The 27,593-nt window shown below is 47.8% G+C and overlaps 1 protein-coding gene and 1 long non-coding RNA gene across 9 annotated transcripts in view; one reads left to right on the plus strand and one right to left on the minus strand.

Annotated features, from left to right (window-relative positions):
• STON2 (stonin 2) overlaps positions 1-27,593 on the plus strand; it is a 159,662-nt gene that overhangs the window by 81,144 nt on the left and 50,925 nt on the right. The gene's annotated exons all lie outside the window — the stretch shown is intronic.
• On the minus strand, positions 16,036-27,387 carry LOC122704728. Its single transcript, XR_006343919.1, has 3 exons — positions 27,270-27,387; positions 22,006-22,106; positions 16,036-16,130 (listed from the first exon to the last, which is right to left on the minus strand). It is a non-coding gene; the product is annotated as an uncharacterized LOC122704728 (long non-coding RNA).

The following is a 27,593-nucleotide window of genomic DNA, read 5'->3' on the forward strand; positions in this document are numbered from 1 at the left end:
GGGGTTCATCCATGTTGCATGTATCAATAATTCATTCCTTTCTATTGCTGAGTAGTGTTTTATTATATTGTTATACCACAATTTGTATTATTTTGTTTAATTTTAAAACGCCAAATCCAACTTTTCAAAGTTTGAGGACCTTCTTGATACTTTGCCTTATGACAATTAGAAAAAGTTCAGAATGCCCAGCCTTCTTTGGGCAGGTCCAGAAGAACAGCCCTGAGTCTGTCATCCAGAACATGAGTCACAAGAAAAAGAGGACTAGATTGTGCAGATCTGTGCTTTTCTTGTTTCTGAACTTCATATTGGGCGGGCTATTAATCAAGTACTAGCATCTTAATATAGGCCAATCACCGTGCCCTGTGACCTTGGGAAGATAGTCATCCCCCCATCTCTGCGAGCTTCCCCGGAGGGACAGCAGTTGGTGAAGAATCCACTTGCCAATGCAGGAGTTGCAAGAGACACTGGTTCGATCCCTGGGTTGGGAAGATCCCTCGGAGTAGAAAATGGCAGCCCACTCCAATATTCTTGCCTGGAGAATCCCATGAACAGAGGAGCCTGGTGGGCTCCAGTCCACGGGGTTGCAAAGAGTCAGACAACAACCAAGCATACATGCTTGCATACCTGATCTCTGCAGGGACCACAGGAGCCCCTGTGGATGCAGAAATCTGAGGATGCTCAAATACCATGTGTAAAATGATGTAATATAAAGAGTATAGTCCGAGCACCATATCTGTTTCTCATCCTGGGATGCGGAGGGGCCAACTCTTCAAAAGAAAAACGACGATCCCAGAAGTCGATAGTCTGAGGTCTGTGTCATCATTTGCTTGTCCCTGACCCTGCAACCTCAGTCCACACTGTGTTCACAAGCCTTCTAGGACTTCACTGCCTAAACTCTGACCTCTTTTACTCTGTCATCCACGGCTCATTCTCAAGTTTAACCTGACTTCAGTTCATTTTTTCTTTTTGGGCCGAGCTGTGAGCCCTAAGGAACTCAGATCTTAGTTCCCTGACCAGGGATTGAACCCTTGCCCCTTGCCTTGGGAGCGAGGAGTCTTAACCACTGGACCGCCAGGGAAGTCCCACAGTTCATCATCTTTGAATGAGCTTAGCAGTGTGTGTTGGAAGCTGTTTACTAAGAGAAATATTTATTTCATCTAATGGAAAAAATGATTATTTACTGAAATAAATAATCACTAAGTGAAATCATATAAAGTATGATGTACGCTCTCCCTTCCTCCCTCCCTGCCTATTTTGGTCTTACCTTTCCCGCCTGATTGTCAACCAGCGCCTTCTATCAGTTGCACCGTCCACCTAAACCAAATGCTTCTTTGTTCCCCAGGCACATCCTCTGTTTTCCTCTCTTTGGGGTTTGGCTGACAGTGTTTTTTTGCCATGGGTCCACACGGTCCTTCAATCAAGGTCCATCTCAGACGTCAGCACCTCCAGGAAGCCCGCCTTGATTCCTCATCATGCTTTCCCGAAATACACTAACACTCCCCCAGCAGGGTAACTTGTCTACCGCAGCAGCTCCACTGTACCCCTCGCTCCCGTCTGCCTTGTCGTGTTCATACAGAACTGGCTCATGTGCTGTTCTTTGCCTCAGGGCTCTTTCTCTTGCTAGTCCCTCTATCTGGAAAAACCACCCTTCAGGAGGGTCACACAGCTCCCGCCCTTACTGCATTCGTGTTTCTGCTCAGCCGTCCCCAGGGAGGCCTCCCCAGATCACCCCACGGACACAGGCCTCCTGTGCTGTTGTCTTCACTCTGTCTCCCTACCCTGTTTTGTATTTTTCCGTCACCCTTAACCTCACTTGGTGATATTCGTCTGTTTCTGATCGTCTGTTAGCTGCATACGAGCTCCTTGTTCAAAGGGACTCTGTCGTCCCTGGTACATCACCAAGTGCCTGGCGCAGAATAGGTGCTCAGTAGTGATTTGCTGAACGGGTGAATGTTGACCATCAGCTCGCAGTATAGTCTATCAGTGTGCCTTGAGACTGGGAGCTGTGTCAGCATCTGATTCATTCTTACAACACCTCAAACACAGTGCCCGTAACAGTATACACGGTCAGTGTTTGGCTGAAAGACAGAAGCCAACGGAGAGGAGAAAATTTCCCAAGGTCTACAGGAAAGTGAAAGTGAAGTCGCTCAGTCGTCTCCAGCTCTTTGCGACCCCATGGACTGTAGCCCACCAGGCTCCTCCATCCATGGGATTTTCTAGGCGAGAATACCGGAGTGGGTTGACATTTCCTTCTCCAGGGGATCTTCCCGACCCAGGGATTGAACTGGGGTCTCCCGCATTGTAGGGAGACGCTTTTACTGCCTGAGCCACCAGGGAACGTCTGCAGGACTCAACTTTAATTTCAGCAAAAAGTCCTCAGGTCCCTGCTCTTTGTTAGACACCATCAGGTACTTTTATACACGTCGTCTCATCTAAAGCACACAGTGCTGCTCCCATCCTCATACTAGTATTCCGGTGAGAGCTCTGGGACGAGGACATGGAACCCTGGGAAGGTTCCCCAGCTTCTGCAGCAGCTACGCCTTTCCTGTTAGAACCCACCCCTCACGATCCCCGCTGTTCCCCATCCCCACTGTTGCTCGTCATCGTCTGAGGCTGGAGCCCCTCTGCCCGGCTCCTTCACCTTTTCCTCATTCACTGACTCCATCCTGGGCTTCTCAGGTGGCACAGCGGTCAAGAATCCGCCTGCCAGTGCAGCGGATGCAAGAGATGGGGGTTGGACCCCTGGGTCAGGATGATCCCATGGGGTGGGAAATGGCAACCTTTTCCAGTAGTCTTGCCTGGAAATTTCCACGGACAGAGGAGCCTGAGTCAGACACGACCGAGGGACTGAGCACACACCGCATCCTCAGTCACCTGTATCTTTCAAACTCCTGTTGATGCTGAGAAAATAGTTCACCTGCTCTGCCCGTTTTTGTGCTCCTTAAACTTGTATACGTGCGAAGTCACTTCGGTCATGTCTGACTGTCTGTGACCCCATGGACTATAGCCCTCCAGGCTCCTCTGTCCATGGGATTTCCCAGGCAAGAATACTGGAGTGGAGATCCCCCTCCTCCAGGGGATCTTCCTGACCCAGGGCTTCCTGACCCGTATTGCAGGCAGATACTTTAGCCTCTGGGGAAGACCTGCTCCTTAGACTTTCTTGTCCTAAAGCTGTCTGGCTTCCCTTCCTCCTCTCTGGTCCTAAGTTCCTCACCCTTGGAAGGACGGGCATCATCTCCTTTCCCCGGGTCACTTTCATGCCTCTGTGGAGCTGCCACCATCCCACATTTTCCTCACGTTTCCCCACATTTCCTGGGTGCACTTCCAGCTCCCTCTGCCCGGGTCGTGCGTGTGCACTGCTGACGGTGGCCCTTGACTAGGTTTTCTCCAAGCCCGTCCTCACCTTCACGTTACCTCCAGTGATGTGGAGCCCTGGGGTGCTGGGCTGAGCCCTGGACTGGGAGTCAGAAGAGCTCGTTTGGAGGCTTCGCTCTCCCACTTAGCAGTGATCAAGCTTTGAGACATCACGTCGTGCCTCCCCGCCTCTGTTTCTTCATCTGAAGCTCGGCGGTAGTGACACCTACTCAATGTAACTACTTCACGGCTCAGAGCAATGGAATGTGAAGAAGTGAGTATCACCGGGGACCAGAGTGGGTCGTTAGCTACCATGTGCTAAGTGAAGCTTTTGAAAATAAATTTTATCGGAGTCGAGTTGGTTTACAATGTTGTATTAGTCTTGGGTGTACAGCAAAGTGAATCGGTTTTGCATGTGCATGTATCCACTCTTCCCTAGATTCTTTTCCCATATCAGTCATTACATTACTGAGTAGAGTCCCCTGTGCCATACAGTAGGTCCCTGCCGGCTCTCCATTGTATATTGAGTAGTGTGTATGTGGGTCCTTGGTACAGCGGTCACTGCCTGAACACCTCACGTTGAAGGATGCTCTCCCTAGAGAGGCAGCCTGTTCCGTGTTCAAGCCACGTTTGCTATCTGCCCACTAGTCCTTTGGCAACCAGCTGCTTGGGTTGAACATGGGCTTCCGTACTCATGAGCAGTTGGACCTTGTACAAGACACTTAGCTTTCCTGAGCTTCAGTTTCTTTTGTCTACGAAATCAGAACAATCATGTGCATGCTAAGGCGCTTCAGTCGTGTCCAATTCTGTGTGTGTCTGACCCCGTGGACTGTAGCCCGCCAGGCTCCTCTGTCCATGGGATTCTCCAGGCAAAAATACTGGAGTGGGTTGCTGTGCCCTCCCTCAGGGGATCTTCCCAATCCAGGGATCGAACTGGATCTCCTGCATTGCAGGCAGATTCTTTATTGCTGAGTCACCAGGGAAACCACAGAACAATCATAGTAGTATTAATAACTTCATAGGTTTGATGAGAAGGCTGAAAAATGTACTTAATGCTTTTAGAAAACTGCTTGATACTATAGGTGTGCTTCTTGTCAGCTCTTCTAGTATAATAATAAAATAATAATTATTATTATTATAGTTATTATCACCAGGCGTTGGATTGATAAAGGATAGATCTTCTGTTTTCTGTATGACAGCTTCTTCCCTATTTGAGAAGAGCCAGACAGCCTCAGTCCCAGAAACCGTTGACTGGTAAGCTGTTTACTTGAACAGCTTACCGTTCAGCTTAGTTCTTACAAAGATGACAAAAGAAGTCCCAAGCACTGAGGTAGGTTTAATACACTCAAGCCCATTTGGAGACCTCAACAGTAAAATATGTTTAATGTCCAAAAAAAATGATGACTTCTTTCCTGGAATTTATATCCCCAGAAGAGCGATTTTAAAGGGTATAAATAAAATAAGCCTAATAAGGAAATGGCTCTTGTTTTCTTTGCTGGGTTAAAAAGCAGTGCTTGCTTATGATGTATGCAAAGCACTTGCCTTTTTTGGGTCATTGATATGCTTAGCATCTTGGACATTTTACGGTGTGATCGTGATTTTTTTCACGATCTTCTTAAATCTGCACAGCAAGCTGGATATTCTCATTTGCTAACAGATGCTGTCAGACAGCCCCGCCCATTACCATGAAACCCCAGGGGACATGGCCAGAGAGTGCTGTCTGTGATGGGAGCCGCTTGCAGCCCCAACCTCGCCCCTCCCCACTGTGACATGTGATAACTTCCTAGGAGTTTTGTTTTGAGAGGCTGGGGGTGGGGGTGAGGGTGGGTGGGTGGGTGGATGGGGGCGGTTCTGGGAAAAGCCCAGCCGCCTTAGATTAGGTGGGGGGTTAGAACCCCGTCCACATGTTTGTGATCCATTCTGTCGCTGACTTTTGGATTCAAAGGAGAATCTATCTGCTGAGTTGCCTGAGGAAAACGCTCGCTCTCAGCCAGCCGTGGAGTCTGTTCCCAGGAAGATGACAGCCCCCCCACCCCCAAATGCATTAAGCTGTTGAGGAGTCAAGGAAGGCGGGGCGCCCCCTCCCCTTCCCACGGCGGCTGGCAGCAGGCGGGGAGGCTGAGGGCTCCTGGGAGCCTTCTGTTTGCTTTCTATGGCTCTCACCTCCATTAGCTGCTCTGTATGGAGAGGAAGGAGGATGCAGCCTTTTTATTATTAATTTATTTATTTTAATTGGGGGCTAATGACCTTACAATATTGTGGTTTTTGCCATACATTGACATGAATCAGCCATGGGTGTATGTGTGTTCCCCATCCTGAACCCCCCCCCACCTCCCTCCCATTCCATCCCTCAGGGTCATCCCAGTGCACCGGCCCTGAGCGCCCTGCCTCATGCATTGAACCTGGACTGGCGGTCTCTTTCACATATGGTAATATACATGTTTCAATGCTATTCTCTCAGATCATCCCACCCTTGCCTTCTCCCACAGAGTCCAAGAGTCTGTTCTTTACATCTGTGTCTCTTTTGCTGTCTTGCATGTAGGGTCATCAGCTTTTAACCCTCCTTCAGCAGCTTCAGGGAGGTCCTCTTTCCCCTTCTGCCCAAGGACAGAGAGATGCAGGGAGGCGGCTTTGTGGAATCTTTCCAGGGTCTCTGGTCAAAGCTCCTCACTCATACTGCTGCCTGATGGATGCAAGCGGAGGAGAAAAAGGGCTTGGGACTCACAACTTCACTTAGTCCTTTCCTCTCCCCTCCCTCTGGTAGTGTTGAACTGTGGTCACGCTGGATATCTGTGCAGGCGTCACCAGAACAGGAGATCTGCGCTTTCACCCAGTTTCCCAGCCACTGACACAGAGATGGTACTACCCGAAGGCAGAGCCTCTGAATGGGATGCATCGAGGAGCGGACATAAAGGACTTAGCTCAGAGTCTGGCACATGCGGTGGTTATAGCCGCTCAGTCGTGTCCGACTCTGTGACCCCACGGACTGGAGCCCGCCAGGCTCCTCTGTCCATGGGATTCTCCAGGCAAGAACACTGCAGCAGGTAGCCATTCCCTTCTTCAGGGGATCTTCTCAACCCAGGGATCGAACACGTGTCTCCTGCATCGCAGGTGGATTCTTTCAGATTCTTTACTGCTGAGCCACCAGGGCTGGCACATAGGACTCCACATTTCCAAAGACGTTTGGGGCTAAATTATTCTGGTTGCTTCCAGCAAGCCTCCGAAGCGTCCATGGCAATCATAAAGGAGCAATAAAATTCCAGAAGCCGCCACAGAGGCTTTTATTTGTTGTAGCCTTCCAGTGTTGTATGCATGCCAGGGGGCATGCATGTGTGTAGATGCACACATGTCCGTGTGCATGCATACACATACACATGTGCACACAAGTGCACACACACACATCTGTTTCCCAGAGGCTGGTGCCTCACAGGTGGCTCTCTCTTAATCCGTTTGCGTGTTTTGTGCTGTGGTCGTGGTGGTGCCATCTCAGGGTGAACCGATAGGTCATGAATAAGCAGACCCTGAATGTGAGCAGAGCTCTCAGTCCCACTCCCTTCTGCTTCCTTCCTTGCCCAGATATAATCCCGAGGCAGCTCGTCCTGCCTTGTTTTCCAGGGAGAAATGTCTAGCATCGTCCAGTCTGTAGGGCCTGCTAATCCTGGGGCCTGGTGGGCTTTCGAGCAGATCCTAACAGATGGGCTGAAAGGAGGTGATTCCTGCCCTCGGGGAGCTCATCTGGGGAAGTAAGCCAGGCACACTTGAGATAATTAGCCACCAATGAAGGACTGACTCATGTGCTGCTGACCCAGCGGGAGGCGCTGCAGTGTGGGGGAGGGCAGACTGCAGGGCAGGCACTGTCTTCCTGGGTTCCTAGCGCTGAGCAGTGTGGGAAGATTGAGCAGTGTGTGTGTGTGTGTGTGTGTATGTGTGTGTGTGTGTGTGTGTGTGTGTGTTTGTGTGTAGGGGGGATATGTATGTATGATATATAAACTACATTCATATGTACACATACGTGTGGTAGCTTTTCCCACATCTCTCTTTAAACTTAGATCAGCGTTTTAAGTATTTCATTATAAAACATTATTATAAAATTAAAAGAGATTGTAAGAGGAAGAAAAGGCACCATACCTAATCCCGTACACTTTAGTTGTGTCCGACTCTTTGCGACCTCAAGGACTGTAGCCCACGAGGCTCGTCTGTCCATGGGATTTTTCAGGCAAGAATACTGGAGTGGGTTGCCACTTTCCTCCTCCAGAGAATCTTTCTGCCCCAGGGATTCAACCTGTGTCTCCTGCACTGGAGGTGGATTCTTGACCCACTGAGAATCCCTAAGATAATGAATTTATCAGAAGTGGTAGCTCAGTCTTAGACTCCAGCCTCGAGCCCAGAAGTGGCACAGAAAGGGGGCTATATGGCGTTTGTGAATGGCCAGGCCACTAGTTCCTACCCCAGTGTCCAGACAAGCAAAAGTGAAAGTTGCTCAGTCGTGTCCAGCTCTTGGCAACCCCATGGACCATACAGCCCATGGAATTCTCCAGGTCAGAATGCTGGAGTAGGTAGCCATTCCCTTCTCCAAGGGATCTTCCCAACCCAGGGATCGAACCCAGGTCTCCCGCATTGCAGGTGGATTCTTTACCATCTGAGCCAAAAGGGAAGCCCAGGAATATTGGAGTAGGTAGCCTAGCCCTTCTCCAGGGGATCTTCCCTACCCAGGAATCAAACCCAGGTCTCCTGCATTGCAGGTGGATTCTTTACCAGCTGAGCCACCGGGGAAGCCCAGTATCCAGACAAGGACTTTGTAAAGAGCCCCAGAGCAGCACCTCTCCCAGGCTGAGCTCTTTACTAATGTGCCGAGTGTCGGGGGTGGATGGCAGAGGCTCAGCATGGCTCTCAGGGCTCAGGAGGAGAGGCTGGGTGACTGGGGAGCGCTTGGCAGCTTCTCTGTAGGCCATGGAGCCTTCCCGAGATACAGTAAGGGTAGAGAGGTGGGTACCTAGGACACAGGGCTTCTCCCGCTGTGCCTGAAGGTGTTCGTGTTTCCCCCCTTATCCTGTGGAAGAGGCTGTCGGTATCTCCCTTGCCAAGCTTCACAAAGAGCAGTCTCATTCCCAAGGTATCCATGTCAGCGAGTTCTGTGGCTTCCGTCTCCCTGCTTTTCAGGTCAAGCAGGCTTACCTGTTGGTACTTGCGTAGCTCCGATGAGTCAGTCCTGGGCCCCGCTGATGTAGCTAAAACTGGTTCAGGTTCTCCTGTCTAGCACCCCCTCCCGCCTCCTCTCCTCTCTCGATCCCACTAAACAGTTGGAGCCACAATTAGGCTGATTGGTCCAGATCTTTGGTCTGGGTTTCTGGGTGTATTAGCTTGCTTGAGCTGCCCAAAGAAGTTACCACAAACTGGGTGGCCTAAAACAAGAGCAGTTCATTCCCTCCTCGTCCTGGAGGCTAGAAACCTGGGGTCAGGGTGTCAGGAGAGACGTGCTGTCTCAAAAGACTGCAAGGAGGGTCCTTTCCTGCCTCTTCTAGCCTCTGATAGTTACAGGCAGTTCTTGGCATTTCTTGTTTTATGGCAGCATAACTTCAATCTCTGAATCCATCTTTCCATGGTTTTCCCTGTGTATCTGAGTCTCCCTCTCCCTTGTGAGGACACCAGTGGTTGGAGTAAAAACCCACTCTAGTCCAGTGTGAAAGTGAAAAGTGAAAGCGTTATTTGCTCAGTCGTGCCCAACTCTTTGCGACCCTTTGGACTGTAGCTCTCCAGGCTCCTCTGTCCATGAACTTCTCAGGGTAAGAATACTGGAGTGGGTAGCCATTCCTTTCTCCAGGGGATCTTCCTGACCCAGGGGTCGAACCCATGTGTCCTGCATTGCAGGCAGATTCTTTACCGTCTGAGCCATTAGGGAAGTCTCATCTTAAATAGACTGCATTTGCAAAGACTATATTTTCAAATATGCTCACATTCACAGGTTCTGAGGGTTAGGACATCAGCCTGTCTTTTGGGAAGATACAGTTGAGCCCAGTGTACTAGATAAGTGTTTACTGCATTTCAGGCCAAGTCAAGGGTAATAATAGTACTGGTTTATCATTCTCATGGAGAAAATTGATGTCTTCTCATGTGTCTGGGTGAGAGTTGAGTTGATCCTGTTCCGCTCTCTTGTCCCACCCTGTGAGTTACCAACAGTACTTGTTTTCTAAGTAGCCAACCAGGATAATTATCCTGAAACAAATGATGCCCGTCTCCATTCCTTCACACAACTAAATGTAAATTAATGAGCAGAGACTTTGTTTCATTCATTTCTATATTCTCAGCATCTTCAAGCCATCATCAATGTGGGGCAAAGTAAGCCCAGCAGTCCTTTATTTATTCATCCAGCATGTATTGCATGACTCCTGTCGGCCAGAATCTTGCTGGGTCTGGGGGAGACAGCGCTGAAACCAGTCGTAACTGCATTTTATGGAGCATCTACTTTTTTTTATTTTTGGACACTGGAACAGGCCCTTTGCATACTTTATCATGGATCCTCACAAAATCCACAAAGTTGGTATTATATCCCTATTATATAGATGAAAAAACTGGGTGTAAAACTGTTAAACTTTGACTAAAATGTGCCCACGAGAATCAAGTTTGAATCTGAATGATGTACTGTGGACTTGTGTTTTCTCTCCCCTTGGAGTGGAGGTTTCTGGATAGTGCTTCCCAGTTGTTTTCCTCAGAAATCTAACAGAGTATTTTTTAAACTAGGTTATCTTTTCAGTGTAATAGATTTTAATAAAATATATAGATAGAAAGGAACTGATATATTGTCTAACATAACATCTTATGGCCAAAAGCAGAAGTGGGGAATATATACTTTCAGGCAAATGTAAACCTTTAATAATAATAGCACCCAGTTTATAAGAAGTAGTAATGGGTGAAGTGATGGGGAAAAAAAATCACCATTTTCCAATCTCTATGCAGTTATAACTAGGCCCTGATTATCAATGGTTGCTAAGCTCACAAAACCAGGGGTAGTCGATATGAATTGCCTCCTGATGGAAGGACACAAGACCACCTATGAATTTACTATCCTATCCAGAAATTAAATCTGAATATTTGCAAACCCCTAGATCTAACTATAAATTCACAGGAAATGTAGGAGGTGGAGGAACTTGTTAAATCACAGTATCATCAAAGTGTTAATTGTGGGAGAGTCTATATGACAAAAGAACCAGGTTCTTTAATGAATTGCCAGGAAGAAAATAAAGATGGAAAGATAAAAAAAGAACTTTGTATTTTAAAAGGCAACATTTGTCAACTAATTACAGGATTGATTTGAATAAGGAGCCAAAAAATCTTTGATATTTGGAGAAATGTTCATACTGACTAGATATTGGATAATATTAAGTAATTATAGTTTTCTGATGTAACATTTTTGGGTATGCTTGCAAACCTATTTCTTATCTTTTGGATATACATGCAAAAATGTTTTTGAATAAAATAATATGATATTGGAATTTGCTTATTCCATTCAGGTAGGGGTATGGGTAAAATGACATTTGAATGCTTTGATAATTATTGAAGCTGGTGATACCTACGTGGCGGTTTGTTACACATTTCTCTTCACTTTTATATATGTTCGAAATTTCCCATAACAAAAGATTTTAAAACAGTTCTGCCAAAAGGAAGTAGTTCAGAAGAGCTGATAAAATCAAAAGGAATGAAGGAGAAAAAAAATCAATGTCCACGTGAAAATAAGCTGGTCCATTTCCTACTGGAGTTGTGTTCATTTACTAGTTACTCTGATGGACCTGGCGGCAACAGCTGAGTAGACCCCGGGCTGAGGGGTCACGAACCACAGAAACCACATCATTCCTCTGTTAAAGCAGTCGTCATGCTCCACCGCTGACTCCTTTAGAGCGGTGATGCTCACTGCCCAGTGTTCATGCTGTTACCTGGAACTCTGCCGATTAAAGAATGTTTTATGTGCTCCTTGGGTTAATCTTCAGTCACGGCCTCATGAGGGAGATGATATTATCCTTACCCAAGAGACCAAGAAGCTGAGTCCCCGCCTGGGATGGGACCAGAGTTTACGTAGCCGAGCTGGGGCCCATGCCCTCGCTCTGGTGCCGTCAAGCAGGTTCCTTCCCCGCAGCCCTCCTGACCCCGCACCAGCCAAAGGAAACATTTCTGTCTTTTAAATATGTGCTGCTATCAGAGGAGGGCTGTGCTACCTCGCCTGGTGTGGACTTCTTTCTGGATGGACCGTCTTTGCTGAATATAATTAAGGATGAGAAACAATGCATTGGGCATGAAAATGATGCTAAATTGTAGGGCAGGGTAGGGGAGAAAAATGCCCCCCAGTGCATAAGCTCCTACCATCTTCTCGGTACTCTGCTGAGAGCGACCATCTAGCATTGGGTCTGAGTCAGAGGGGAGGAGGGAAGAAGCTAGGGTCTTTGTCCATTTTTTCCTTTTAACCCTTAGAGTAAAATGCATAGCATGCAGCCAGTTGTGTCTCTCCTCTTCCTTCCTTCCTTTCTGCTGGCCTCTCTGAGACTTAGCTCACCTTTAGGCTTTCCTTGCTGGGAAGGGAGGATGGGGAACAGAGAGAGAGAGAGGTTGGCAGGAGAATCAGATCCAAGCACCTGGAATCAAGCTAAGGCCCAGAGTGATGTCCCAAACCATAGAGATGCTTCTGCAGCTGTGTTAAGGGGAAAGAACCCAGGGGACTGATGCTGCAGGTCTCTGGCTTTTATAGGAAAATAGATCCAGAGAGTTAAGGAGATTTGATTCTCGATATCCCTAGACAGTTTTTCTAAGAGAAGCGAATCAGTCAAATCACTTCTCAAGTGACCTTTAAATTCTAAGGAGGTGAGACGAGTTATTTCTAAGTAAATATTTGATGCTTGTTCTAACTTGGGTACTAACGTTGTGTCAGATTTGTGATACTGTATATTCTGTGTGTGCTGTACCTATAGAATATCTTGGCATCCCTGTGCACATTAAGTGTTGTTTTATGACTGAGACAGTGTAACAAGGTACATGCCCACAGGTGACCCACACATTTTCCGAATGTTATTTCATTCACTGATCAGTAAAAAGGAAGGATCGTTGGGGCTAATCTCTCAAAGTCTCTGAGCTCACGGAACATCATTCTGCTATTTCAATGAGATTTGTTGTATCTCTTGTTTTATGAGATCTTATTATATCTCGCATGTGTAGGAAGCCAGAGGCAGGTTTTGGAACGGAACTCCCAGTTCCATTATTTCTAAGGGAACAGGGGCTTCACTTTCTAGTACCACCGTGAGGAATGCACTGTGGCAAAGGTCAGGGCGGCCAGCATCATGTTGACTTCCTGGATAGAGCTTCAGGCCTTCCAGCAGGTAGCTAGGTACGAGCAGAGAAATGGGGCCAGGGGCCAGGTGGCGGGTGATCACCGTGTCTTGTAAACAGCGGGGTCCTTGGGCAGATAAAGAAAAACAGGAACCTCCAGACTGACAGGAAGCTGCGCATTTTTTGAGTGATAAGTATCTTGGAAGCGGACAGAGGAAGGCGGGAAAAGTCAGGAATCTCTCGTGTCCGAATGTAACCTGTTGTTCGTGATGCTCTCATTACAATAAAATTAGCCTTACAGATAAGAGACACTCATCATGCACCAAAGCGGTGACTCTTCTGATCTGAGTGAGGACAAAACCCCTCCTCCCCTCGGGAAGATGGAGCTGGGATGAAAATCAGGGGCTACGGCGCCCAAACTCCTCCTCCCCCAGTGACTGTTCCGCCCCCTCCTTTGCATGCCCCTCATCACCAGCTGATGCTGACTATGACAGCTGAGATGGTTGGATGGCATCACCGACCCAATGGACATGAGTTTGAGCAAGCTCCAGGCGTTGGTGATGGACAGGGAGGCCTGGCATCCACGGGGTCGCAAAGAGTCAGACACAACTGAGCGACTCAACCACATAACCGGCTTGCCAAAGAAGGTCAGGGCGGCAGCTCCTCTTCGGTTCTGCCTGCTCTCCCTCTCAGGGTCTCTTCTCGCTTAAGTCAACTCTCACTTTACTTTCTTAGCCTCCTAGCTTCATCCCGGAATTCTCCTGCGATGAAGAAGGAACCTTGAAGTCCACTGGGAACGTATGGGACCAGCACTTATTGTGTACCTGTGTGCTGGGTGTGCGCTCTGAGCTGGCTGTCTCAGTCTGAAAATGGGGCTAGTAATAGCCCCGCTTCAGAGGGCTGTTGAGAGTAAGGCGTCATGAAATCAACAAGTGCAAAGCGTTAAAGAATGTGCAGAGTGGCCGCTGAGGTGTCGTCGTCATCGTTACTGGTCCTCACAGTGACTGGTGGTGACGCGTTTCAGTCTTCGGGTCCTCCCCGTCCTGTACGCAGGTGTCAAGTGTGGGGTTTAGACGGAGCTGGGAAAGGAAGTGGGCATTCTGACATCGAGTCACACGCAAAACGTCCTGTGACCCACATCAGGGATCCTTTGGTAAAGCAGGAATTCCATATCATAGATCTACCTTTGACTTTTTTTTGACTCTGACTTGCTAGTAGCCATTCTGTATGCTGTTATGGAAAATCCTGAATATGTAAGAACACATCATCAGTTCAGTTCAGTCGCTCAGTCCTGTCCGACTCTTTGCGACCCCACAGACTGCTGTACACCATAGCACTTTAGTATACTTTAGTATTAAATTAAATATACTGTATACTTTCATTCCGGTTGTGTTATTTTTCTGGTTGTGTTATTTGTAAAAGACTATTCATATGTGCTTTACACACATAAATATTTCTGAAGCAGATACATAAATTCCTAGCCTCTGGGGAATGGGGCTGGTTGTTAGAATAGGCAGATATTTACTTTTTATTTTATATCCTTACATATTGCTTGAAATATTTTGTCATGAATTTTTCTCTACGTTTAAAAAATTAGAAAAAGGAAGGTGTGTTAGTCTAATCAGGCTGCTATAACAAAATATTACAGACTGAGTGACTTATAAGCAACAGAAATTTATTTCTCATAGTTCTGAAGGCTGGAAGCCTGAGATCAGGTCAGGGTCCTCTTTCGAGTCTCAGACTTCTTGCTGTATCATCACGTGGAGGAAGGGCTCCTTTATAAGACACCTCCAGTGCCGTTCTTGAGGCTCCACCCTCATGACCTAAGCACCTCCCAAAGCCCCGCCTCCTAACACCATCGCTTTGGGCGTCGGATTCCAGCATGTGAATTTTGGGAGGACGTAAACATTCAGACTGTAGCAGAGCGGTAGGAAAGTATGCCAGTAATCCATCTCTGTATTTCCCGAACCTCAAAGATCTCCTCGTCCCAAGTAGAAAACATCTGGAAAATGACACGTGACACTTTAAGTCCTGATCTTGGAGATTTACAATAGTTGCTTGTTAAAGGTTGTGAGGAGCTGCAGGCTTCCCAGGTGGCTCAGTGGTAAAGAATCCGCCTACAACGCAGGAGACCCTGGTTTGATACTTGGGTTGGGAAGATCCCCTGGAGAAGAAAGTGGCAACCCACTCCAGTATTCTTGCCTGGGACATTCCATGGACAGAGGAGCCTGGCGGGCTTCAGTCTGTGGGATCACAGCATCAGACACAGCTTAGCAACTAAAAACAACAGTAAAGAAACCTGTACAGCACATTTTTCTTTTTTTTATTTTTATTATACCTATTAGTATCTTGCAGAAGTACATTGTGTGGCACATCAGTTTGGGAAATGGTATATAAAAAAATTAAGCCTTTGGTCAACTGCAGGATCCCTCCATTTATGAAAGACTTCATTTCAGGACTGATCAACAGCCAAGCTCTCAGGTAACAAGTTCTTGCATTTTCCACATGCCTCCATTCCTTAAATCTTGATTTTCTGATACCTGTTTCAAGAGTGTGCCTCTTATACAAGGCAAGGAATCTTCCTTCTCTGAAACTGAGAGCCTAAAAGAGAAATTCATTCTCTAAATTGCATCCAGGCTTGCCCAGTCACGGCCTTTCCAGGCCCCTGCACCGAGGTTGCCCCCTTCCTCTCATTTTCTGTGCTAGGATTGTTGCTCAGACAGAGGAGAAACAAATTACAGGGTTCCATGTGAAACTATGTGCACGAAAGCCTGGCCTTTTCAAAGTAAGCTTTGCACTGAGCTCTTGGAATCTAACTTCCCAAGTGTTATCTGCCTCCCCGAGTACCCAGGCTTGTGCAGATAGAGTTTAAAGTTCCGGAAGTATTCACAAAGGAAATCAGAAGCAAGATCTCCGAAGACTCTCCCTGTCTGCGCCTGGCCTCTCCCTCTGCCTGGGTGTGCCCGCCCCGCCTGGGAAGGCCAGTGAGTAACCTTCAGGGGTTTTTTTTTCATCTTGGCCCTTCCCACCCAGACGGGAGGACGGAGTGGCAGACAGGCAGCAGGCAGGCGGGAGGGAGTCCTGTTCCAGCATGCATGTGGCATACCTCTACCCACTCCCACGTCTGGACCCCTCGCCACCCTCCAGCACCCCACGAGGAGCCTGAGCCCCAGCAGGGGTCTGCAGGGGGCCTCTGTCCCCCATGGTAAGGGCTGCCAGCAGTGGGACTTCATTCATTGTATTTGCTTTTGGTGTTGGCTTTCCTTTTCCATCGTGTTTAAGATGGGAGAGTTTCGGATAGAATCGAAGCTGTTTGGTTTGGTTGATTGGCTCGTTCTCAGTGGTCCCAAGACAAAGGCAAGTCTTCTCCCAGCAGGGTTGGTCAGAACTTGTAATCTGATAGCCGGGCCTTGAGCAACATTTCACCTTCTTATTACTTCTGGTTAGTCGAGTTTACCTTTTGGCCCCTGTAGGAAAGAAAACAGCATTGCTTACCAAATAGGTTTTTGGAGAAGGAAAGGCGGGTAAGAATTGTAGGCATTTTAATTCGTGGGCACCCCTGACTCATTGAAATGTAGCTGAATCGTTAGCATAGCTTTAAAATAGACTCAGATGACATTTCCTCTCAAACCTGGTAAACGGAAAACCCTGTTTTCAGTATTGAATGAAAGATGCCAGCAGAAAGGTTTGAGTCAAAGGGTTAGAAGGTAAGTCGGTCAAAGGGTTAGAAGATAAGTCAGTCTTGTTAAGGATATCTGAACATGGACATGTTGGATTAAGTCTGTGGTGCTCTGGGAAGAGAGAAGTCAGATGTTCAATGTGGGATTCATGTGGTATTTCGGGGAGAAAGCTGAGACCTTTGTGTGGTGTGAGGAGAATTCTGTGAGGGGAGAGTCGCGAGGCAAATGGAGGAGGTTGGGAAGCAGGTTTTTTGCGTGGAGCTGAAGCCAAGGACTTCTCCCTCGATTGCTGGGGATGAGAGAGTAATTCAGAGCAATCAAGTGCTGCATTGTTCTCAGGCTTCTGAGTTCCAAATATTTATTCTAAACACAAGCCGTTGACTGCACTGGCATGCGAAGGAACGAAGCGGCTGCCTCTGGGTCCCTGCCTTGCCTGAACTTTAATACCTAAGGAGATTTCAAGAAAAATGTTGTAGGAAAGACAACATTTGTGTGTGATGTGACTTTGATACTACACCGGGCGTGCTTCATGCTCAGTCGTGTCTACGTCTTTGGCGACCCTGTGGACTGTAGCCTGCCAGGCTCCTCTGTCCTTGAACTTCTCCAGACAAGAATACTGGAGTGGGTTGCCATTTCCTCCTCGAAGGGATCTTCCCAACCCAGGGATCAAACCCACATCTCCTGCATCTCCCACATTGGCAGTGGGATTCTTTACCACTGAGCCACCTGGGAAGCTCTGATACTTCACCAGTATATTTGAGACGCTGTTTTTTTAATAGCCATGAGGAGTTCCACCGTGATTAAATTAGAGTGTGGAGATGATGAGCTAAGTGATTTTGTAGGAGACTGGCAAGGAAAACTGCAGTAGAAATTGCCCAAACCGGAAGCACTTCCAAGACACGTGTGAGATTTTGACTGGTATCCAGGTGTCTGCAAATGCAGCCCAGGTTCTTTGTCGGCCCTGCTCTGCAAGCAACTGAAGGAGCCTCTGTAAGGAGCACCCTGTACTTATAGCACGTCTAGGCTTTTAGGGCAGTAGTGAAACGATAGTCCTGAAAAGTACTGTGCCCAGAAGGGGGTGACGCTGCCGTGTGTGTGTGTGTGTGTGTGTGTGTGTGTGTGCGTGTGTGTGTGTGTGTGTGCGTGCGCGCGCTGAAGTAGGGAGGGGTACAGGCAGCATGAATATCTCCTTCTTAGATAGCATACCCCTCTGCATACCCCTTAGATAGCATACCCCTTTTCAGAATGGTACAGGATGGCTTTTGCTCAACAGACATCAGCAGTTTGTCATCACTGTCATTATCAATGTTCCTGTGGTGATAATATCAGTAGATTGCTTTTGTGTAGTTCCAGATTCCCCTTGGCTCATTAATCAAACACACAGATTGACTGAAGCCCAATCAACCAGCCCATTAGAAGGCATCCAAGAATGCCCATTAACGCTGTGGCCAAGGGAACAAGAGATGGGGGCTGGGTGGGTACCTTTATGGTGATTTTACCTGGTGACACAAGGTTCAGTTTGTGACTCTTTACACTTGTGATTAAAAAAACAGATGCTCCTCCAGGCCACCTGTGGACTTAACAGAACCGATAGCCATTCTGACTCTCATAGGCATTTGCGCTTTGGATGCTGTGTTACGGTGTAAAAATGTCACCATTCTTACCAAACCTCCTCCTCTCCCAGACTCAGTGCTCGGGAATAGAATACAGATCTGAAGAGTGTGGACAACATTTCTTCTTATAGAGGGCCTGTTCTAAACATTTTCAGGACTTACTAGAATTTCGTCATAGATCGAGTGCGGCATCTTCTTGAATTTGGCTTTTCTGAGGCATCTTTATGATGAATTTCTCACTTATTTCGTTGTGTTTTTCATCCACTCCTGTTTCTTAGTCTTTGAAGCAGTGCTCCGACCAAGCAGCATGAAAACTGACTCTGTTAAACGGGAACCAAACCATGCACTTGAGACAGCCTCGCACTGGAGCAGTGTCTGCTTTCTCCCACGTTCTGCAGAGAGCCTTCAGGCACTGCCTAAGCCCAGCTCCCCGTGTTCTCCTGTGTCTGCGGTTCTTTACTCTAGCACCTCCCGCTGCCCCAGGCCTCACAAGCAGGTGTGGAGAGGAGTTGAGTGGAGTGCCCCGAAAGGTCGTGCCGATTTTTCTAAAACGCAGAAAGCAGCACCTTAATGGTAGGGATGCTCCGATAGCTGCTGCCCACGTCTGAGGGGCGGGGCCAGGGAAGACAGTTGTGGATTCAGCTAGTGGTGTTCAGCCACTCAGTCGTGTCCGACTCCCTGCGACCCCGTGAACCGCAGCACGCCGGGCCTCCCTGTCCATCACCAACTCCCGGAGTTTACCCAGACTCATGCCCATAGAGTCGGTGATGCCATCCAGCCATCTCATCCTCCATCATCCCCTTCTCCTCCTGCCCTCAATCTTTCCCAGCATCAGGGTCTTTTCAGTGAGTCAGTTCTTCGCATCAGGTGGTCAAAGTATTGGAGTTTCAGCTTCAACATAAGTCCTTCCAATGAACACCCAGGACTGATCTCCTTTAGGATGGACTGGTTGGGTCTCCTTGCAGTCCAAGGGACTCTCAAGAGTCTTCTCCAACACCACAGTTCAAAAGCATCAATTCTTCAGCGCTCAGCTTTCTTTATAGTCCGACTCTCACACCCACACATGACCACTGGAAAAACCATAGCTCAGCCACTGTAGTTTAGTGCGTTTCTTAAACAGTCACAGGGCAAGGGTAACCAAGGGGGAAGTGGGAATGAAGAGGGCTTCGCCGGCAGCTGGTGGCTGAAATATAATTAGCCTCAGCCTGTAATCTTCAGGGAGCTCCAGTTTCCTGCTCCTCAAGGCCATCTGCTGCTCTTGGGTGTTCCCTTTTTTCCTGCAATACTTCTTGTGCATTGCTGCTCCTCATGGTAATGTCACGGGGTCCTTTGGAGACTGTAACCCTGGTGATCATTCAGTCACCTTTCATCCGTAGGCACGGCCTGAATGAGGAACACACGTCACAGAAAGACTTGCCCTGAGCAAATCCTCATGAGGGTGGCATGCGACCCAGCCTCGTCTTTAAAAGCCTCAAAGGATAAAGTAAAATGTGCTGAGAGTAAATAGATTTCTTTTGCTTTCGTTTGAGACCAAGATCTTGAGGATTAAAATCTCTGTGTGTGTGTGTGTGTGTGTGTGTGTGTGTGTGTGTGTGTGTGTGTGTGTGTGTGTGACGTCAAAAGGAACTTCAGCCTGGGGATTTTAGAACTTTGTGAGATGAAGGCGAAAACTTCGGCCCGCACTTAGAAATCGCATTTGGCTGGAGCCATTTTTTTTTTCTCATTAGGTTGTGTAATAGAGTGACTACAGATAATGGCCCCAGTTATTTCCCTCTTTGGATCTAGTCCCTGTGATGTGACTTTGAAGCTTCTCTTATCAAGCTGTGGAGTCTGTTTCCCCAGCGCTTGAGTCTGTGCTTGGCTTCCCAAGTGACCTTGGCCATAACATCTGCAGAAGGAAAGGTATGCTCGTTACTGGTCCCCAGCCTAGGTCTGAAGAGGCCTCACATACTTCTGCTTCAGTTCAGTTGCTCAGTCAGGTCTGACTCTTTGTGACCCCATGGACTGCAGCACACCAGGCCTCCCTGTCCATCACCAACTCCCAGAGTTTACTCAAACTTCTGCTTGCTCCCTGGAATCCAGCCCAGTCACCATAGGGACACTCCTGGACTCACTTGCTGTGGCCCTAAGACCCTTGTCACCCCAGCTGATAGTGATCTTGTACCAGACATGTGGATGAAGCAATCCTAGACCAGCCAGCTGACCTTAGACCCATGAGCGGGTCCAGCGGAGATTAGACAAACTGATCCAGGTTCATAGTCTCATGAGCGGTAGCTCATGCTTATTTTGTGCTTCTGAGTTGTGGGATGGTTTATTATGCTAACACTAACTGATGGATATGCGTGGTCCTCTGGAAATAGCCCCTCAAGTGTCCACCTTTGGGTCTGTTATTGTCATTACAGATGCTTAGCGAGACTCAGCATAAGAGATTCAGTCATTGGATGGAGGGGTTTTATGAGGTGTGGGGGTGGGGGGGCCCCAATTCTTATCTTTGTCAGCATTACTTTGAGACCTTCTAGACAACACAGCCACCTGGGCCTTGTACCACAGTAGTCAACTGAATATCTACAGATCAGAACTAGGAATCTGTAATTGAGAAGCTCTGGTGATTGGGTAGGATCGAAAGCCACTCATCCAATGGTCTTGTCAATTCCTTCCATTACTGAAAGCTGTTACGATTCCAGTTCACCTGTGCTTAGGCATAGACCACTCAAGTGGTTCAGAGTTCACCACTGACTTGGTATACTTCCAGCTGCGTAAGTAAACCTTATAATCATCTTTGAGCAAAAGAACATTGACCTGATCCTAATAGGAAAAAGTTCACAGGTGCAGGCTGATGATGGCTGTAATTGCATGTTGTTTATCCTTGTATCCCCTGGGATTTAGAACGTGGTGTGGACCTCGGCATATAAATCTTGGGTGTTGGGGATGTAATGGGACCCTGCTTTGAGGACCTTGTAGTGTAATGGGAGCAATCAGAGATCCATGACTTGTTATGTATTAAGGCAACAAGGCAAAAAATAAAAAGCAAACTTTTAATTCATAAACTGCAGGTTAATTTTTGCTAAGGTGGATATATCAGTTAGTTATTGATGTATTAATGCCGTGTTACAAGCAACCACAAAATCCCAGTGGCATACAGCAGTATGCTTTAACCCCATGACTGTAGGCTGGGGTGAGGAGAACCATCTTGATCTTGTCTGGGCTTTGGGCATGGCTTTATTCTGCGTGTGCCTCCTCCTCCCCCCTGGAACCAGCTGTTAGTTTGGGCACGCTTTTCTCAGGGCGATGGCAGAGTTACAAGAGCACAGACCACAGCGAGCAAACTCATTTCAGTCTTCTGGTTATGTCATTAATGTTTACCTCCTGGAGAGCAATGTAAGTCAGATGGCCAAGTCCATCGTCAAAGGGTGGGGAAAAGTATGTTGGCAGGGAGAAAGCGTAAAGTCACGGGACAAAGGGCAGGGATTCTGCGAGGGGTGATGAATCAGGACTATTACAGTTAAGCTTCCTTGGTGGAGGAGTGGTGTGTGTGTGGGCGGGGGTGGGGGTTGTGTTCTCTTTCCTGCTTTGAAAAGCTGGTGGAGTCATGGTGGGATCTCAGAGTAACAGGAGGCAGAAAGTGTCCGTCTTCTGGAGCCAGCCAGTTCCTTGTAATGTGGAAGTAAGAATCAGACTCTCTGCTACTATGATCTAGCCTATGGAATTTTAAAGGGAAGGAATTCCTGCAGGAACTTCAAACTTGGCAGATACAGACATGGCACTGGAATTCCAACAAAATGCTTCCATTTCCATTCTTGCTCTGTAGTCCAAAATGCAAAGGCTCTGGGGTGGGGGAGTGGTCCTTGGCCATGGATTTCCAGGACGGGCATTGTTTGAATGCAGTCATAACTTTACATCACACACATCCCTTTGCTATCATCACTTTTTTTCTTAGGCAAAAAGACTGGTTTCCGTGTAGTCTGAACACTTGGGACCTCGTTCTTTTCGACTGAAGTGAAAATGCACCCTGTAAAAGTTGTGAGTCCAGTTTTATTTGGGGACCTTACCTTAGCTTGGGAGACAGCCTCTCAGATATCTCTAAGGAGCTGCTCTGAAGAGGTCAGGAAGGAGCCAGAATATACATGAATCTTTTTCTTTTTTTTTTTTGCTGGAAAAAAAAAAAAACAACTGTGTTGTCAAACATCCAATGATGACTGCTAATCACACAGAACAGACATCTCAAGTTAATGGTTTTAACTTAATGATTTTAGTGCTTTTCTATGTATGGCAAGATGCAGGAATCCGGGAGTCATTGAATTTTTTACTTCTATACGGATCTAGGGGCTGGTATATCCAAAGCCCAGAATGCTTCCTGTCTTACTCCACCCTGAATTCCCCTCAGGGCACACTGTTGGTGGGTGAGGGTGGTGGCCAGTTACTCGATCCTTATAAAACTGGAATGGTGGGTAACATTCCTTTCTTTCTGTCCCTAAACCCTCTCTTAGCAATGCAGTAGTTAAGTGAGATTTGGGTGAGGACCCTTCCTGGATGGTCCGTTTTCCCTGATATGTTCTGTGAAAGACTTGTACCCGGGCCTCTGGTTGAGCTCAGAAGCCAGTGTTCTAAAAGATGCTTGAGGGTCTCAGGACAGAGACCCTGTTTTTCAGGGTTGTGGTTGTTTAGTCGCTCGGTCGTGTCTGACTCTCTGTGACCCCAAGGACTGTAGCTCACCAGACTCCTCTCTCCATTGGATTTATCAGGCAAGAATACTGGAGTGGGTTGCCATTTCCTTCTCTGGAGGATCTTCCCAACCCAGGAATCAAACTCAAATCTCTCCCCTCTATTAGCAGGCAGGTTCTTTACCACTGAGCCACTTGGGGAGTCCGTTTTACAGTGTTATTAAGCATAATAATGGAGTACTTTATTTCCAGCACTGCTGCTAATCCACGTGTCTTTGGATCTATGTGGTGTGTCAAAAATACCTCTGAGGAAACTGAGGTACAAAGGTTTATGTAACTTCCCTGAGACCATGCCTTACTAGCCAGCCAAGATTAGTAACCCATCTTCTTGGTTTTTCAGCTTTTGCTTGGTTTTTCGATGCTGCCTCGTTTCACAAGAGTACATATGAGGATATCATTACCTACAGAGTTTATCCTCCTAAGAAACCCTGCCCTTCTGGTATTTATGGTCCGTGGGAAACAAGGAAGTCTAGTAGGAAATCTCAATGACATGAGATTCCATACCGCAAGGTTAGAGAAAGTAAGCTGGATTAGAGGTCATTTCTAAATTGTATTTCCTGAGCTTTCTTTGTGACTCTCTTGACCCCAGAAATAAATCAGGATGAGGGCTGTTTACGGGACACTCCCAGGGTCCTTAGGACAGTGTTTCTTTTGTGTATTTTCTGAGCCCTCACCTGCTATTTCTGTTCCCTGGTGACGGCTCAGCAACTGCGTGCAATGTTCTCTGACAAATAGTTTCTATTCTGTCTGGACAACTGATTTGAGTAAATAGCTCATTTGAACTAATGCTCTTTAGGAGGCCCGATGTGATTGAAATGTGCCTTGCTAGTGGTATTTTTGTCAAAGTAACACACGTAAACTATCAAAGAATTGCAGTCATCTCCAGCATATGGGTCTGCTACAACTAATGTTCCGGCTAGTTTCTTGGGTAGGTTGTTTCCATTCCGGTGATGACTTTGCGGAAAAGGAGTGTCTCCCTTGTAACCCTGATGCCACAGAGTACATTCTTCTTTGAGTAGTGATTTAATATCCTGTTCCCCATCTTGCTTAGCACCAAGGGCTATGTCTGTATGGTTTCCCAGTGAAAACCTAGGAACCAGCCTAACGGAATCAAAATAAATGGCTGTTTGATAAATGAGTGGGTGAGTGAATGTTAAGACTGTAACATCCAGCTCCTAGAAATCTTTAGGATTCGTTCCAGGTGTTTGTGCCCCTGGAAAGGGACAGCAAAGGGTTAATGTGCTTTTTGGGAGCAGGTGGGATTTGGATATGAATCTCTGCAGAGCTGCTGGAATCACATTCTTTCTGCTACTATAGCAACAGGTTGAGAATTCTGCAGGGCATTGTCCTCTGCCTACATTGGAGATGGCTGAGTGCCGGCGACTTCATTGTCTGGTGGGGGGACAACGGTTTTGTCTTTTTTTCTCTGCACTGTTTCAGTGAAGCAGCCTTTTGGCAGAGACAAAGAGGCCAACGCAAAGCAGGGGCTAAGAATCACGGAAAGGCAGAGAGAGATTTTGCTTTGATTGGAGTGACCGTTCCAATCTCTTGTCCCTTGAAGAGGTGTGAGGCAGGGGGAAGAATTGAGGTTTAATCTCTAGTCAGTAGGATCTTTTTTTCCCCCTTTTTAATGAGACCTCTGTTCTGAGAGCTATCCTCAAGCCAGTCAGGAAAGATAAGTAGTGGCGTTCGTTCTCCCCTGGTGTCACGGAGAGGAAAGGAAACGGAATCTGCTGAGAAAGGTGCTTAGGTGGTGTTGGCTTCCGAGGAGGCTTCCCAGGCACCTGAAAGATGCCCCGCATGTCACTCAGGGATGATGCTTGTCATCTGGGGCTGGGGGTGGGGGGATCCGAGTTTAGGGCTAATTGTAGCTCTCGCTGGGCTGATAGACGAAGTCTCTAGACCTTAACTGTCGCTGCAGATTGACTTGTCACATCGCCACACTGCGGTTACCGCTGTTTTCACTCCTACCCTTGTTTGCACTTGGCTTGCAGATGGGGCTATCTGCCTGGCTCACTCTTTGTTCGTGATTTGCAAATACCTTTTGGTCAAAAAAAAACCAAAAAAACAAAAAAACCCGCACCGTTATCAAGTCATTCTTCAGAAGCAGCACTGAGTCCTTTTTTTTATTAAAAGCTTAAAAACCTTTAACCCCCAACCCGCTACATCTCTCCTTAGTTGCTAAGTCGTGTCCGACTCTTGCGACCCCATGGACTGTAACCTGCCAGGCTCCTCTGTCCATGGGATTCTCCAGGCAAGAATACTGGAGTGGGTTGCCATTTCCTTCTCCCGGGGAACCCACTACATCCCATTTGAATATGGGATAAGCCCTCGATCTTCACATCTCAGAGTCCTGGCCATCACTGCATTTAGCTTCCCTCATAGCTCAGTTGGTAAAGAACCTGCCTGCAATGCAGGAAACCCTGGTTCAATTCCTGGGTCAGGAAGATCCCCTGGAGAAGGTATAGGCTACCCACTCCAGTATTCTTGGGGTTCCCTGGTGGCTCAGCTGGTAAAGCATCTGCCTGCAATGCGGGAGACCTGGGTTCGATCCCTGGGTTGGGAAGATCCCCTGGAGAAGGGAAAGGCTGCCCCCTCCAGTAGCCTTTGAGTCCTTTGTGGCCGCTGAAACCGCTGTTCTTGTTGCTGTGGAGCTCCGGACTGGGAACCAGGAGCCTGGGCCCTCCTCCTAGCTGGAGGGGCCTTGGGCAGCGCATACAGGGATTTTAACTTTGCTACATGTAAAGCAAAAGATTTGGATGACATTCCTAAGATTTCTTTCACGTCTCTCCCACACACGAAGTGGTACTGCAGTCATTTTAGAAGTGGGAAAGCCCTTTGCTTTGTTGACTGTCTTATAACTTGCAACGCTGTTAACTCCTGCTCAGACCTTAGGCTTCTGTTTCAGTGTCACTGACCCCCAGACTGGATCAGGACCCGGGCATACGTTCCCTGATGGTCTGTTCTTTTCTTTCATCGTACTTACCGTGGTTTGTAATTACTTATTTATTTTACTTTTCTCATTTAATTTTCTTTCTGGGTATGAGCCTGAGGGCTCTCTGAGGCGTGTACCCAGTGCGTTTTGTTCAGCGCTGGTTCTGCCCGTGGAAGCTGCTCAGTAAGTACTGTTGTGTGGCTGACTTAGGTTCCATGGAGGGTGCGAAGGGATTGTATCACAGCCTCTGCCCTCAAGGGTCTTCAGATTTGCTCTCGCTTTTTCTCTTCTCTAGCATCATCCCAGTCTACACCCAAAATATGCTGCAAGAAATGAAAACCAAAGCAAAAAACCCTGGGTTCTTGTCACTGATCTGTGTATTCCTTCATTAGACTTTATTTTTCCTCAATTGGACCAATTAGTCTCTTGTGTCAGAATCCATGAAATGAACCAAGACTCTGAAAGGAGATTTTAAAAGATAGTATATAGAATGAATGGAGGGCTTTCCTGGTGTCTCAGCGGTCAAGAATCTGCCATTGATTGCAAGAGACACAAGTTTGATCCCTGGATCAGGAAGATCCCCTGGAGAAGGAATTGCCAATCCACCCCGGTATTCTTGCCTGGAAAATTTCATGGACAGAGGAGTCTAGAAGGCTACAGTCCATGGGGTTGCAAAGAGTTGGACACGACTTAGTTACTAAACAACAACAACAATATAGAATGGAAGTGGTGGACAAAAAAAAGAAAAAGAAGGAAAGAAATAGAGGGAGGGAGAAAGAGATGAAGAGGCAGAGGAGGCAGAGACCAGAAGGGCAGTGAGGACCTTAGCTGTGTCTCTTTAATTAATTTGCTGGTAAGCGTCCTCCTTTTTTGACTGCCAGGCTTTACAAGCAAAGACATGTTTCTTCAATAGAATTCTTACCCGAAGTGTTGAGTCATGGTGTGGAGAGTTGGCGACAAAAAGTGGTTACGACTACACAAAAAGTTGACTCATCTCCAGAAATCTCTTTGCTGTAAACACCAGAAAGATACCCTAATTTTCAGAAGGACTGGTGGGTTCCTGTAAACCTGTACCGTTATGATCACAACGCCCCTGCGTTGTGAAACAGAGCGAGCCAGTACACGATAAAAACAGCCAGGAGCAATTTGACTTTAAACAGCAAGCCCGGTCTAGATGACGCCGGGAGGGAAGAGCAAGAATTCCTTGGGCTGGAGGTGTGATGGATGCTCCTCCATCAGCCAGGTGCAGGAGGCGAGCGGAGGGACTGAATTGGGAGGTGCGGCTCCTTTCGGTCTCAGTGAGCTTGCCGTGCGCAGGGTTAGGGGCTCAGGGGGGTCGCTCATTACATTTCGGTAGAAAGCATGAAATTAGTAGCTTCGAAGAGCCAAAGCAGCTTCAGTTTCTTTTGAGAAGGGGTATATATAGAGAGAGAATACGGGCAGGTGAGGGCAGGTCACGTTCCTCTCCCGGCTCTGCGCCTAGAGGCCCCTTTGCTGGCAGAGGCCAGCCCTCCCCCGCGCGGCTGCCCCCGCCTGCCTCTCTCCCCTGCGCCCGGACGGAGGCGGCCAGCAGGCGGCCAGCAGGCGGCGCTGCGCTCGGCCCGGTTGGGAGCGCGGACCCCACCAGACTGTGTTCCCCCCAGAGGGGAGGACTCACCCTCACGGAGCCTCTCTTCTCCGCGGGGAGGAAGGAGCGGCAGCCACGGATGCAGGGTGCGCCTGTGGGCTTTGTGCGTGCACTGCCTGAGTCACACACACACACCGCACACCGCACACACTGCACACCACACACACCGCACACACCACACACAGCACACACCGCACACACCACACACACCGCACACCACACACACCACACACACACCACACACACCACACACACCGCACACACCACACACACCGCACACCACACACACCACACACACCACACACACCACATACACCGCACACCGCACACACTGCACACCACACACACCGCACA

Source organism: Cervus elaphus, chromosome 12 (genome assembly GCF_910594005.1).
Source record: "Cervus elaphus chromosome 12, mCerEla1.1, whole genome shotgun sequence".
NCBI lineage: Eukaryota > Metazoa > Chordata > Mammalia > Artiodactyla > Cervidae > Cervus > Cervus elaphus.